The following is a 13029-nucleotide window of genomic DNA, read 5'->3' as shown; positions in this document are numbered from 1 at the left end:
ATTTACAGACCACCTTTTAAAAAAACCTTTAAATCAATATAACAAAAGTACAAGTGACCCTCCAAAAGTGAGCAGAGAATATGAATAGAAAGGCCAAGATACAATGCCTGAACAGTAACTCACTCCAAGCAGGTAAAATTGCGAACTCCAGGTGACAAGAACCCAGCAGGGACTCGGAAAAGCAGGAACCCAGGAGGCAGGACCAGAGGGGAGGTGACCGCGCCCTCTGCTGAGTGGAGGTTGGGGACCCAAGAGGACAGAGGGTGGCCTCCCCACGCCAGGAGAATTCTGATTGGCTGCATCTTCCAAGACGTCATGCACATGCACTGCATCATCGGTGGGTCACTTGTGCGTCCTCTGAACGGGGGCCTCCTCGACTGGGCCCCAGCTCACAGCCGCTCTGAGAGTCCTCTCATTGGTCCTCACCTTCCTGGGTCGCAGCGGAAGCACCCCCACCTGGGAGCAGTGACGAGACATCCTTGCCACCTGCTGGATTCTAGCAGGAAACTGTCTTTTACCGCGAAGTGCGCTGTTAGCTATGGGCGTTGTTGACATTCACTAGACCAGATGAGGGAAGGTCCCTTCTGTTCCCACCACAATGAGAGTACGCACGATGATTGGGTGTTGAATTTGTTCTATTCTTTTACTGCATCATTTGAGGTGGTCCTACTGTTTTTCCTAAGTCTCTTAATATAGTGAATTACATTCATTCTTAAATATTGATTTGGCCTTTAATTCCTGGAATGATCCTTATTTGATATTGATGTTTTACCTTTTTATGTATCACCGAATACTATATATTCTTTTTCACCTTTTTAATATTTGATTGAACTTTTTTTAAACAAATAGCTTAAGTATTTTATTTGTTTGCAACTAAGCTTGTTAACACTATGTAACGAAAATGTACAAAGAATAACGTCGCAGTTTTGGTTAGATTTAAGTCACAGACATTCTTTAATAAGGAATCTTCCAGTGTGAATATCCCAGAACTTTCTCTGCGCCATCTGATCAAAACAGCCTCTTACTTTGGAAGGTACTGGCATACATTTGAACTAAACTCAAAATTTTTCAAAATAAGCCTTAATTTTTTAAAAATAAAAACTATTCTAAGTTCAAAGTAAAGTAATTTTAATAAAACTTTCCCTTCTAGAAATGATAATAAATGAAACGGCATTTTGTAAAATGTGAGCAAGTAGCAGTAAAAAGTAAATGTATTCTTAGCTTCTGCCTCCACAAAACAAAGGCCACTTTCTGTTCCCCAGCCTGGGAAACAAGGTGCAGAACACTGTGTAAGCAACCTGGGGCAGAGGGCTGCCAAACAGAGATCAAGCAGTTGAACATGGACACCTGTCACAAGAATTTGGGGGAAGCTGACCAAAGGATCCAAATCTACTCGTAACAACTCATACAAAGGCAAAGTAGTCCCTCAGGTCGCAGTGCCACCAGGGCCTGCCCCAGCCATACGCTTGCCTGTGTTAGGCTCCCAAGCAAAGACTGTTGCTTCTGACCCAGGTGAGACCTCTTCTTTTCAGAGGTTCAGTGTTAGGGGAGCTATTTGTGTGAATAAGGAGAGCAGACTCCACGTGGGTATTTTAAGGCCTGGAATCAAAGTATTTTCTAACACAGCTAGGCAGAGTCCATATATTAAATGGCCTGTCTCCGGCTAGTTGTAATTCCTCACCACACATCTGTAGACCTCGGACCACAGACCTCTGCTATGTCATCGTAATCACATCAAATGTCCACCCTAACTGGGCTTTATATTCTGCGTCTGGAAATAGCCCCTGCATTAAACAGTAACACTTCCACCTACAATGACCCACTGTTACAACTTACATGGTCATAAAACAGTAACGATCTTCTATAGACCAAGCAAGTGTTTTTAACCATGATTGTCGTGCTTCAAATTCACAGCCAGGATCCCCAAGATAGAAAAAACTTGCACGATACAAATAATACCTTAAAATGCACATACACGACATACACTCACACTTCTTACAGAACTGTGCTTGGGGAAACACTACTTGCCGAGTGCCGCCGAGGGCCTATTTTGCTAAACTACTGCTCCAGGAATTGTTTGGAAAATCTCTCACAGTAGGGCACAGCTGTTTATTGGATGAGCAGAAAAGAAAGATATGCTTGTGGCATACAGAAAGTTTTAAGGTCATTCAAGTTGTACAAAATAGACCCGTAGAAATGTTTAAGTGTTCTCAGGATGCAAAGTCAGAGTTGAAATGTGGTATCAAAGCAGTTGCAAAAAGTATACAGCACTCATCTCTGAGATAAAACCTGGTACCCAGATATGCGAGAAAGCTTCAGGACACGTAGCTGGTGGGCCTTGTCCCACCCATATTGTCGCATAATCTGATCATGTGTGAATTTTACAAAAGATTCACATTGTTCTGCTAGTTTGGTATTGAGGATGTGCTCATGCCTCTTCCGAATGTTATCTCCCTAGGCTTAAGAGATGCTCATGTACTGTTCTGATTTGTCTGAGAGTAAAGGTGGGCTGACCCTTCATCCAGGAGGAATCTGGGGAACTAGATGCTACGAGTACTGAGTGAGGCCGACTTTCCGAAGTGAGAGCTTCACGCCAATTAAAAACAAATTCTGAACATCGCCACCTCTGATAACGACTCCATTTTGCTTTTCTGTTCTGAAAAGTTTGCTCCGGAGTTGGGAGACACCGCTCACTGCTGGCTGGGGCGGGATGCTCTCCGGCCAGCAGCAGACTCTGCATCCGGGACAGCAGCGGCTCGGCGACAGGGGGCCTGAGGCCAGGAGAGGGCCAGTCTCGGGGCACAGCACGGCTGCTTCCGGGAACCTCGGCAGCACTGCCTCCAGCTCATGGGCCACTGCAAACCCAGCCACTCGCCCTGCCGCTGACCGATCGGGGACCACGGGCAACTGCGGTTGCAGCTGCAGCTCAAACTCCAACTTCTCAGCAGAGCTCGCCAATTAAACTTTTCATTTCAAAATAATTTCACATTTACCTGCTGCTGTAAGAAATAACACAGTGATCCCATGTGCCCTTCGCCCAGGTTCCCCCCAATACCAATGGGGTTAGAGTCAGACCAAGATATTGGCCTAGAAACACATTTCCATCATCGCGCGCTTCCCTCGGGCTGCCTTTTTATATTGAAAATCACTTCCCTTCGGGTTCCATTCTTAGAACCTTATACGCTGGCAACCATTAATCTTCATCTCTATAATAAATTTTCCATTTCAAAAGTGGCATATAAGTGGAATCGTAAAGTATGTAACATCTGGGGTTGATACTTCTCTTGTTACTGCTGGAGTGGGCAGGGCTAAGGTGAAGGGGCACTTCCTGGTTTGGCACATCACATCTATATTTCTAAAATTCAATTCCAAGCAAGATGTGTCCCCCACACCAGTGGAGAGGTAAACGCCTTTCCATCTCACCTGGGAAGAAGTGTGGATCACAACGGAGAAACCACCCGCAGCATGCTACAGAACCCAAAGGAGAAACACTGAATGCTGATCAAGCAGTCCCTTGGCTAACAGGTAAGGACAGAGTGTATGTAGTCCTGTGGGAGAGAGCGCGTCAGCCGGAATCACCCGGTAAAGGCTCTGCACAAGGAGAGAACTTTGAGGAAGTTTAGGAGCAAAGGCAACATGTTTTCCTGGGGCCCTAATGTAGCTGCGTGATGCAGAGTGATAAATAGAAACAGCAAACTGCTCTCCTTCCTTCCTGCTCATTTCCCGGCCCACTGAGCTCCGGACAGCTGAACTCGAAGAACACTTGTCCTGGCGAGATACCTGACTGAGTAAACTGTAGGAATCTGTTTCCCTCTCTCTGCCCAACAGGAAAACAAAGAGAAAGAGGAAAAAAAGAATGAATGGAGCCCAAGAGGGGGAAAGTGGAAGGAGAGGAATGAGGCCGTTGCCCTTTATGCTCAAAGTAGGATGAGGGGGAAAGCTGGCACCTGCTGAGGAAGTTTAGAGCTGTGGACAAGAAAGGGAAGCTCGGGTCTCCTTATCTGACTGGACTGGGAGTTACTGTGCCCATCCTCACTTTCTGGCACCCGTGTCCACTCGTGTTACTGATAGCAGAAGGTAAAGCTGGACTTCTTCTCTGTCTGAAGCCCAACAAGGGGCAGTTTGGCCCCCTCTTTCTTACTCCCCAGTGAGTGGAGGGGCAGTTGTAGCAGGTGCTCAGACTGATCGATAAATAATAGGCTGGGAGCTGTGCGTGTGATGGCCTCCCAGTGCTGCAGAAGTTGTCACGTGGACCGAAGAGAGAAAGTGCAGGAAAACTGGTCGGCGTCTACTGATGAGTAGAACACACCATGCCATTCTCTGTCTGGCTACATTCAGGGAAATGGGCACTGAGGGTGTCCTCTAGAGGAAAACCACAAGACGGGGATGGTGCAAGGACAGGACTCAGGCAGCCCGCAGAAGGCCCTGTAGCTGGGCCCGTTCTGGGGAGGGCTGCAGTGTCCTTGCTACATCGTTGTGGTTATGAGTAACGTGCAGGTCACTGACTTGGTGACTGGCAGCTGGTGGGGATCATGACTTTGCCTTTTCTAACCCGTAAGACAAAAAGTAGAGGGGACCTTCCTAACGAACATATGAAGCACAGAGGCTCTTAAAGGAAAAACAGCCATGTTTGACTTGTGGGCTGATGCAAAACACATCGTGTCAGAAGCTAACAGAAAAATATCAGTAGAAAAAGTATAGATCTGAAAAACAATGTAAGCCATTTCAGGGTCTTTAAATTCTGAAGAAAGGAGAGGTGTAAGACAGAACATAAACACCCAGTTAATTATCGTCAGCAATAAATGAAAGTTTCACCTCCTTAGGACAAAGTAGAAAATAAATAAGATAGGATTCTCCAATAGAGAATCAGAGAGGTTCATACTAGCTCCACGAAGGTTCCCCTCCATGTCTCCCCAACACTTACTCCAGTGTACCTGATGGGAGTTGGAGCAAACGAACTGACGAAAATTCTTCCTTGACCAAACTCTGTGCTTTTCAACCAGCCCGTGACTTTTAGCTTCCATGTTTGTTTTCACATTGTCCAGTTTTAGCAAGAATCCTGCTTAATCAGTTTAGCAAGAGTCTACTCTATCTGATCACCCTTGTCATCTGATGGGTCCCTCGTCCTCCACCGTCCCTTAGATGATGTCCAGTCACTCTGGCTATGAGGTCAGTTTAACCAGGAACCGCTCCCACCCTTTATATTCCCTCTTGGTAACTGTCCACCCACCGACCTCCACCCTGCTCCTTGGCTATAAATCCTCACTTGCTCAGGCTGTTTTCAGAACTGAGCCTGACTCTTCACTGAAGTCTCTTCTCCTCTTTCTCCCTTTTCCTAAACAAAGTCTGTCTTCGCTGCTTAACTGCTGACAAGATCTGATTCTTCTCTAAGGAACCAAACGTAGGTGTCGAGAGGAGAATTAGTGGTACTGGTAGAAAGCTGTTAGAGGCACCTCCCCAGTGGATGTGAGGACCCCCAGGTCCACAGTGCTTACACGGGAAAAATCTGAACCCCAGGAGCAGCCTTCCATTGGAGTGGTTCTTGCACCCCCGTTGGCTGCATGAATCCAGGTGATGACAGACAGGGAAAGTGACTCTTGGTTCCCCAGATCAAGGCTGGACACAATGTGTGGGAACGCTTCCAGGCCACCCTGCCAGCCAGCAGCAGAAACCTGACCAGAAGTGAGAAGTCAGACTTCAAATCCTAACTCAGAAAAGAAGGTGAGAACATTCCAGATGTAATAGAAAGGGATTCAAGAGATTTGCTCCATCAGAGCCGCGAGAGTCATTAGAAAGAGCTACCCTAGTTTTTCCAGTGCAAAATGGTGGCTATGAAAACATAGGAAAGGAAAGGAGGGTGTTTATGAAACACAACTGAACCCATCTGGAAGAAAGCGCAACCAAAAAAAAGAAGAATGATATCCTCACAAGCAAGTTCCTCCATGAAAGTTCTCAATAAAACTCAACTCTAAAATGAGAACCTCAAATCTGAGATGAAATAATGGAATTGGGAGAAAAGGGCAATTTCAGAATTGAGCAAACAAACTGAGAGCTAAAACAACCTAATTAAAGAATGATTTATTAAGTCTTTGGGGTAAATGCCCAGTAGAGGGATTGCTGGATCATATGGTAGATCAATTCTTAGTTTTTTGAGGAACCTCCACACAGTTTTCCATAGTGGCTGTACCAATTTGCAGTCCCACCAGCAGTGTAGGAGGGTTCCTTTTTCTCCACATCCTCTCCAGCATTTGTTATTACTTGTCCTGTTGATTACAGCCATTCTAACAGGTGTGAGATGGTATCTCATTGTGGTTTTGATTTGCATTTCTCTAATAGCTAGCAATGCTGAGCATCTTTTCATGTGTTTATTGGCCATTTGTATGTCCTCAGGGGAGAAGTGTCTGTTCAGATCCTCTGCCCATTTTTTTTATTAGATTGTTTGGTTTTTTGCCCCCAAAGACTTAAAAAATCATATCCATAAAGATATTTACACACCAATGTTCATAGCACCATTATTCACAGTAGCCAGGACATGGAAGCAACTGAAGTGTCCTACAATAGATGATTGGCTAAAGAAGCTGTGGTACATATATACAATAGAATATTACTCAGCCATAAGAAGAGATGAAATACAGCCATTTGCAACAACAGGATGGAACTCGAGATAATCACGCTAAGCGAAATAAGCCAGACAGAAAAAGTTGAAAGTCACATGATATCACTTATATGTGGGATATAAACCTAACAGCAACAAAGGAACAAGACAAACAAACACGCCATGGACATGGACTATAGACTAGCAGTTACCAGAAGATAGGGGGTGGGAGAGGAGGGGGGAGGTAGATGGGGTAAAAGGGATCAAATATAGAGGGGTAGGGGGAGGGCGAAGTGGGTAAAGGGGATCAAATATATGGTAACTGAAGGAAATTGGACTTTGAGTGGTGAATACACAATAGAATATACAAATGTTAAATTATAATATACACCTGAAAATTATATAATTGTATTAACCAATGTTACCCCAATAAACTTAATTTAAAAAAAAATAATAATGATGTATTTAGTCTACCCAGGCAATTCAGACCTGATCAGAAGCTGAAGAGGGGATAATGGGCTGTCAGCACAGACTTGCAGGCTCAGACGAACTTCCTGTGTCCCGCTACTCTGGGTCCTGTGTGAGGAAGAACAGTGTGGAAAATTCCAGGGGAGGAGGAAGTGGCCCAACCGTCCTTCAGCCTCAGAACAAGCCATCCCTCCCGTTTCCCCCTACAGATCTGCTTTGTACCTTGTCCCCCTCCTGCGGCATGTTCAGCCTCCCCTTGCTGACCCTCCCTAAGCCCATAAATGTGCTCAAAGATGAGCCCCTTCCTGGGACTTGCAATTCTCTCTGGCTACCACCCTCTTCTTTCTCTCAAGTCAAGATGGTCGCTTAGAAAGAGTTGCTGACTTCCTCGCCATCTCCACTGCTCAACCCACGACAACCTGTCCCTTCCTCAGACAACCTGTCCCTTCCTCACTTCGCTGAAACTAAAATTCGTCGCGGCTAACTCCTCAGTGGCCACACAGCAGCCAGCTGCAGTGCCTTAGCCCTTCTCTCACGGGCTTCTCCTGCAGGTGAGGCCTTGTGTACACTCCCTTCTTAAAACTCTCCTTTTTGCTTTGGTGAGTGGGTTATCTCTGACCTCTCCTTCCGCCTCTCCCACTGCTCCTTCTCTAGATCTTTTGCTGAGTACATTCTCTCTGTCCTCTCTTTAAACGCTGGCGTACCTGGAGTCTCTCTTCAGTCCCCTTCTCATTCTCCTTTGTCCGGAGAGCTTACATATGTGAAAACTTGGCTGGCTCTGGAGTGTGCTTGTGACCTGACAAAGGACCTGCAAGTTAATCCTCCAAGATTAACCTCTGCCTGGTCATAGCTAGGACACACGTGGCCTGGTAGAAGGCTCCATGATGATCCGATAGTGTCAGGTGGAAATAGTCTTTGTTAAGGATGAGGTCACTGTGGTAAGACTCTGGTCTGAAATGGCGGTCCTGTCAGAGGTGGCACGAGTTTAAAGGCCTGAGGAATGAACGCGCCCCTCGCCAGCAGACCCTGCCTGCGAGAAGCCCCCTCTGCAGCCTGGACAGCCTCGCCCAGGCTTCCTCATGAGTGGGGTGTGACGCTCAGGGACATGCTCCGCAAAAAGAGATGCAAGACTGTGGCCAAAGCACTGAGTCGTGAGTGTGACAGTCCCAGCAAAGTATCAGATTGCCCAAGTCGCGTTGTCATGGGGGCAGGGTGTGGCCAGGACCAGGCATGACCCGTGTTTGTGGTCGCAGCGTGGCCGCACAATGCTCCCCGGTCAGTGAGGCAGGACTCCTGGTGCCCCCAGGTCACATGCGCCAGTCCCCGAGGGCGCTGGAAGAGGCCCAACGCCAAAAACGCGTCGGAGCTGGGCGGCCGGCAGGCGCCCTAGGGCATCGGGGACCAGGCTCCGAGGCCTGACCTCTCCATCAGCACGGCCTCCGCCGGCCGCTTTCCGCCAACAATCCCGGCTCTCCCTTCGTTACCAGGCGACCGAACCACTTGCTCCGGGAGATCCAGCCCAGGGCCCCCTTTCCAAGTCTGTAAAGCAGGCGACGTTAGCTCTGGGATGGGAAACGCTGCACTTACCATTTTGGCCAGGAGAGGGAGATATGCGACTGTTAAGGGCTTGGGTTTTCCTTCCCTTTCTTTTGACCTGATAGCTGGAAGGTGCTCTCGCCCTGTGCTCAAAGCTGACCATTTTGAGGCAAGACAAAAAATTTCTTGAATTTCACCATTTTCCTTATCATCTGCGATCGTCAGAACAAGTCAGTTAAGGCCATCTTTTCCAAGTTAATAATAATTTATCAACAATGTTGCGGGATTCTAGAACAGAGAGATGGGACACCGAGGCTATAAGCAGGAAGCAGCGTTTATTGCTGTCAGCATCTGCTCAGAGGATTCTTTTCCAAAGGCTGAGCCCCTATTGTAACATAGTAGGCAGTTTTATACAGTCTCATAGTTCTGCATTCTTACACAGCTACAGATATAAGGAAGGAGAACATAGATTGGTTGGCAAACTATGAAAAAACTGATGTCAGATGAAGAGTCCTGGGAAGGGGGCTGAGGGACAGCAGTCAGGAACGAACTTGTTCAAGCAGGAAATGGCCAGGCAGGGTCAGGCTGCCACAACAAAACTTTATATAACATATTTAAAAAGGAATTTTTGAAATAAAAATAACCTCTCTAAATCTTGTATTGGCTAATTGTGACAGCAGTATGAAAGGTTATTTATATGCAATTTATTTAAAAATTATTGGAAATCCACACATTCTGTTCATCGCGACATTATTTATATTAGGGAAAAATTAGATACTAGCCAAGGATCCTAAAATAGAATGGGGGAGGGGTGGACATATAGTTCTTTTAAATAATAATAGTCACTAAAATGATAATAGTAAGTAAATAGTAACATGTCTTATGACATGAGAGACTTACATATTGTTGGGTGAAAAAAATCAAGATAACTTTAAAATTTGTGTTGTATTTCAATCTTGACTTACACATATGAAGACCGATAAGAAAGAAATGAACCAAAATTTTAGAGAGTTTATCCTTGTTGATAGGATTCTTAGTTTTGGTTATTTTTCTCTTTTTAATGTTATATGCTTCTCAAATTCTCCAGTATGGACTGGTATTACTTTGTATTTTAAAAGAAAATTGAAAAAAGGAAAAAGAAAACCCTCCATGTACTTTCCAGTGGGTTTAGCTCCACCACACCTGTATTTCTGGCATCAGTAAACACTCAGCGCACTCTCGGCACCATCCGTTTCTTGGCTCTGCCTTAAAGACATCTGTGATGAAAGACCTCTTCCTCCTGGACATCACTCAGTGTGTATTTGGTTATAGTTCTGCTCATAATAACGTTCCTGATGTGAAGCCAAAATCTGCGCCCAGGAAGTCCCACCTGTCGATTTAGTTCCACCTCTGACACGCAGCTCATGATCCATGTTCCCAAGTTTGAGGACAGCTCCCAGGAACCCTCTATGTCCTCCAGAGGTTCCCTTCCCCAAACTCCAGAGGCACTCCCTCTTTTGGGGTTCGAGGCCCTGAGATTTAGCAATGAGCTGAGAGTAGACTCTTACCACTGGTGTCCTATGCTTCAATGGCAGTAAACAGGGCGGCTGGCAGCACATGAAGGGGTATCTCTTGGTGGTGCAAGGAGGGAAGGCTGCGCCAAAGAAATGGCTTCCAGACAGAATCAGAAGAGTGAGAGGTGGGGGATGGGAAGGGGAGCTCTAGAGAGTCAGCAGAGGGGCGTGCTTGTCCCTTATCAGGTGAGAGAACAACGCACTACTGCGGGCATCGGGAACTGTGTGGTGTCTCACTAAACATGTATTAGAAATATGTACAGAATTTGGGCTGTATTAGGGGATCTGGAGGAGGGTTTCAGGAAATGAAACTTTATTGTGAGTTAGATGTTGTCAGGAAATGGGTAATTCTAGGGTTAAATATCTTTAAAATTTTTATCGAGGAGGACAGAAAACCATGTTAAAGACAAGCATAAGGACCTGACATCAGAAAAGTGACTCAGGACACTCCATGCCAGAAGGCAAAGCCTGCAGCATGGATTGGTGCTGGGGCGCTGTCCCCCGCCTGGACCCTATGGCTCAGGTGGCATTAGTTTTATGATATCTCCTCTAGCATCTTTTATCACAGTATTAAAAACCCTCATACAAACATTATTTTTTAAAACTTACTGGAAAATGCCACTTTTAAAGAATATACTGTGGAGAGTTATTATATTCTTTGCTATCTGAGCTGTTTCCTAACTATGCATTTGTCTGGAATCCTGTTTACAATTTCCTTTAAATACTACAAATTTTAAAAAATATTCTAAAAGCTTTCTCAGACGCACCTGGACTGCTCCCTCCTCATTAGGTCTTTGATTCCCCTGGTCAGCATCTTCCTCAGAACTCCCAAAGATCTTGTGATCTGGGCAACTCATCTGAGTGACCCTCGTGACAGTCATATTAAATGCACATTTTACATTTTGTTCAAGACTGAGCCTCTGGAAAGCAGGGGCCATGTATGCTATAACCACACTTTGCACTGGACAGCAAGCTTTGTATGATGGTTTCCTTTTGTTCTCATATCTAAGCAAAGAAGAAAATGGAGCCGTCGTGTCTACCTCAGGAGGGCGAGCCACGCCCATCACAGGGTCAGTAAACAGGCTAAGTGTGTTTTCAAAGTTGGGGGCAATCGGCTTGTGCAAAAGGGACAGGGGAGCCAGACACCAGTGGGTGAGCACCCATGAAGACCACGGACACCCTCAGGGGAAGGCTTGGAAATGCCGGGGTCTTGGGTGGGAGTGGTCGATGTGAGGGAAGGGAAGCTGCTGCAGCTGCCAGGCATTTGGGTGCAGGGACAAGGACAATGACCGGGGATCCGAAGTGGTTGGACAAAGAAATCAGTCTGGGCACAGCTTAGGGACAGAGGAGGCAATGGGACCCTCCAGATTTGGGGGAAGTTGGGTGAGAGTAGGGGATACCTCGAGGAGAGGCTCCTCAAGGACCCAGGGAGGAGTGCCATGGGGATGCAGCCAACACATCGCCACATGCCGGGCCGTCACAGTCAGGCGTCGACAGGGTGGCGACAGTGGCTGCAGTGGCCCCTCTGGCTCTGGTCTCACCCGCTCCTGGGACCTCCTGGCTGGACAGGCTAGGTCTACCTTATGACTTAAGGGCTGGACTTAGTGACAGTTCGGATTCTTGACTAGTACAATTTAATCTGTGCAATAGTTCGCAGCTGTTACAGCCCCATGAGTTGATAGATAACATTGTGGAAAAATATGACTTTTCCATCATGATATCTGCATTTTTAAATAATGATAATTGCTTTTTAAAACAAGTTAATATTCTCATAATACTCCTTCTCTTTTTTGTTGGTTGGTCAAGCCAGACTATTTTAGTCATACTTTTAAATAAAGCATCAAATTTTGGTTTCTATTCTCGGGTTACTATTACTTCCAGTTTCATTTTTTTTTTTTCTGATTTTTTTCCACTGTTAAAATTAGTTTTTTCGCAAGAGATGACTGATTTGTTGATTTTCTAATGATTTTAATTACTTGGTTAGGTGTTCCATGGAGGACTTTATCTTTCTTTTGAAGTCTGGATCCACCTGCACATTGTCCGATCACTGCTTCTTCTCCTGCACCCTGAGGGTTGCTGGGTTTATCTCTGGTAAGGGCATCACCTCCAGAGAGCTGAGCTGTGCCTCGTTCCCTTCATTTGTGACCATGGAGTTAGGACGCGTGCACTTCCTTGTTGTCTGTGTATTTTTCATGCTGGAACTTTGTATTGTGCTGTGGCTGTGCCTGCGACGAACAGACAAGCAAACCAATGTTGAGTGGTGGCCCCTGCTTCTGCCTGCAGGGATTCTCAGGGGAGACTCTTGACAGGGTAAGGGGACATTTCCCAGACCCCAGGATGAGACCCTCACTGAGGTGTGATATGAGAAAGTGCCTCTTCACCCACGTCATATAGACAAGGCCCAGCATCCCAGAACTCCGACCACCTTGAATTGCAGGGCTGGACCCTGATCCCACCCTCGGGCACAGCACAGTCTCACATAGGCATCTGTGAAGAGACCATTGCCAGGCCAGCAGAGGCCATGTAGATTAGGGCTCTGGATGTGGGGCCAGCTCCGAGGTCTGGTGTCACCTGCAACCAGCCAGGCTTTGGGGCCAAGCTATCACAGTGCACTTAGGAGACACATCTGTGAGACGGCAGGACAGGCAGGGCTGGCACGAGTGGCAGAATCAACAGTGGGAGAGGATGGCCACCGGCTTCCACTGGGTGAACAGTGGGGCAAGACAGGCTTGAAGACAGCATTCCCATCTGGAGCCCAGCACGGTGGCACTGCTCTTTGGGACTTCCTTTCCCGTATGTGACACATTGGCAAGAACAGTGTTTTCATAAACCTGATTATTTTGAAAAAGGTATTGGATTTGTTTTCTTTTTTTTTTT

At 46.4% G+C, this 13029-nt stretch overlaps 1 pseudogene; it reads right to left on the bottom strand.

Moving 5' to 3' along the window:
* Nucleotides 1-2284: 2284 nt before the first annotated feature.
* LOC105303994 overlaps nt 2285-13029 on the bottom strand; it is a 31048-nt pseudogene continuing 20303 nt past the window's right edge.

Source organism: Pteropus vampyrus, unplaced genomic scaffold, assembly GCF_000151845.1.
Source record: "Pteropus vampyrus isolate Shadow unplaced genomic scaffold, Pvam_2.0 Scaffold323, whole genome shotgun sequence".
Lineage (NCBI taxonomy): Eukaryota > Metazoa > Chordata > Mammalia > Chiroptera > Pteropodidae > Pteropus > Pteropus vampyrus.
The sequence above is the reverse complement of the archived record's forward strand: the minus strand, read 5'-3'. Positions and strand labels throughout refer to the sequence as shown.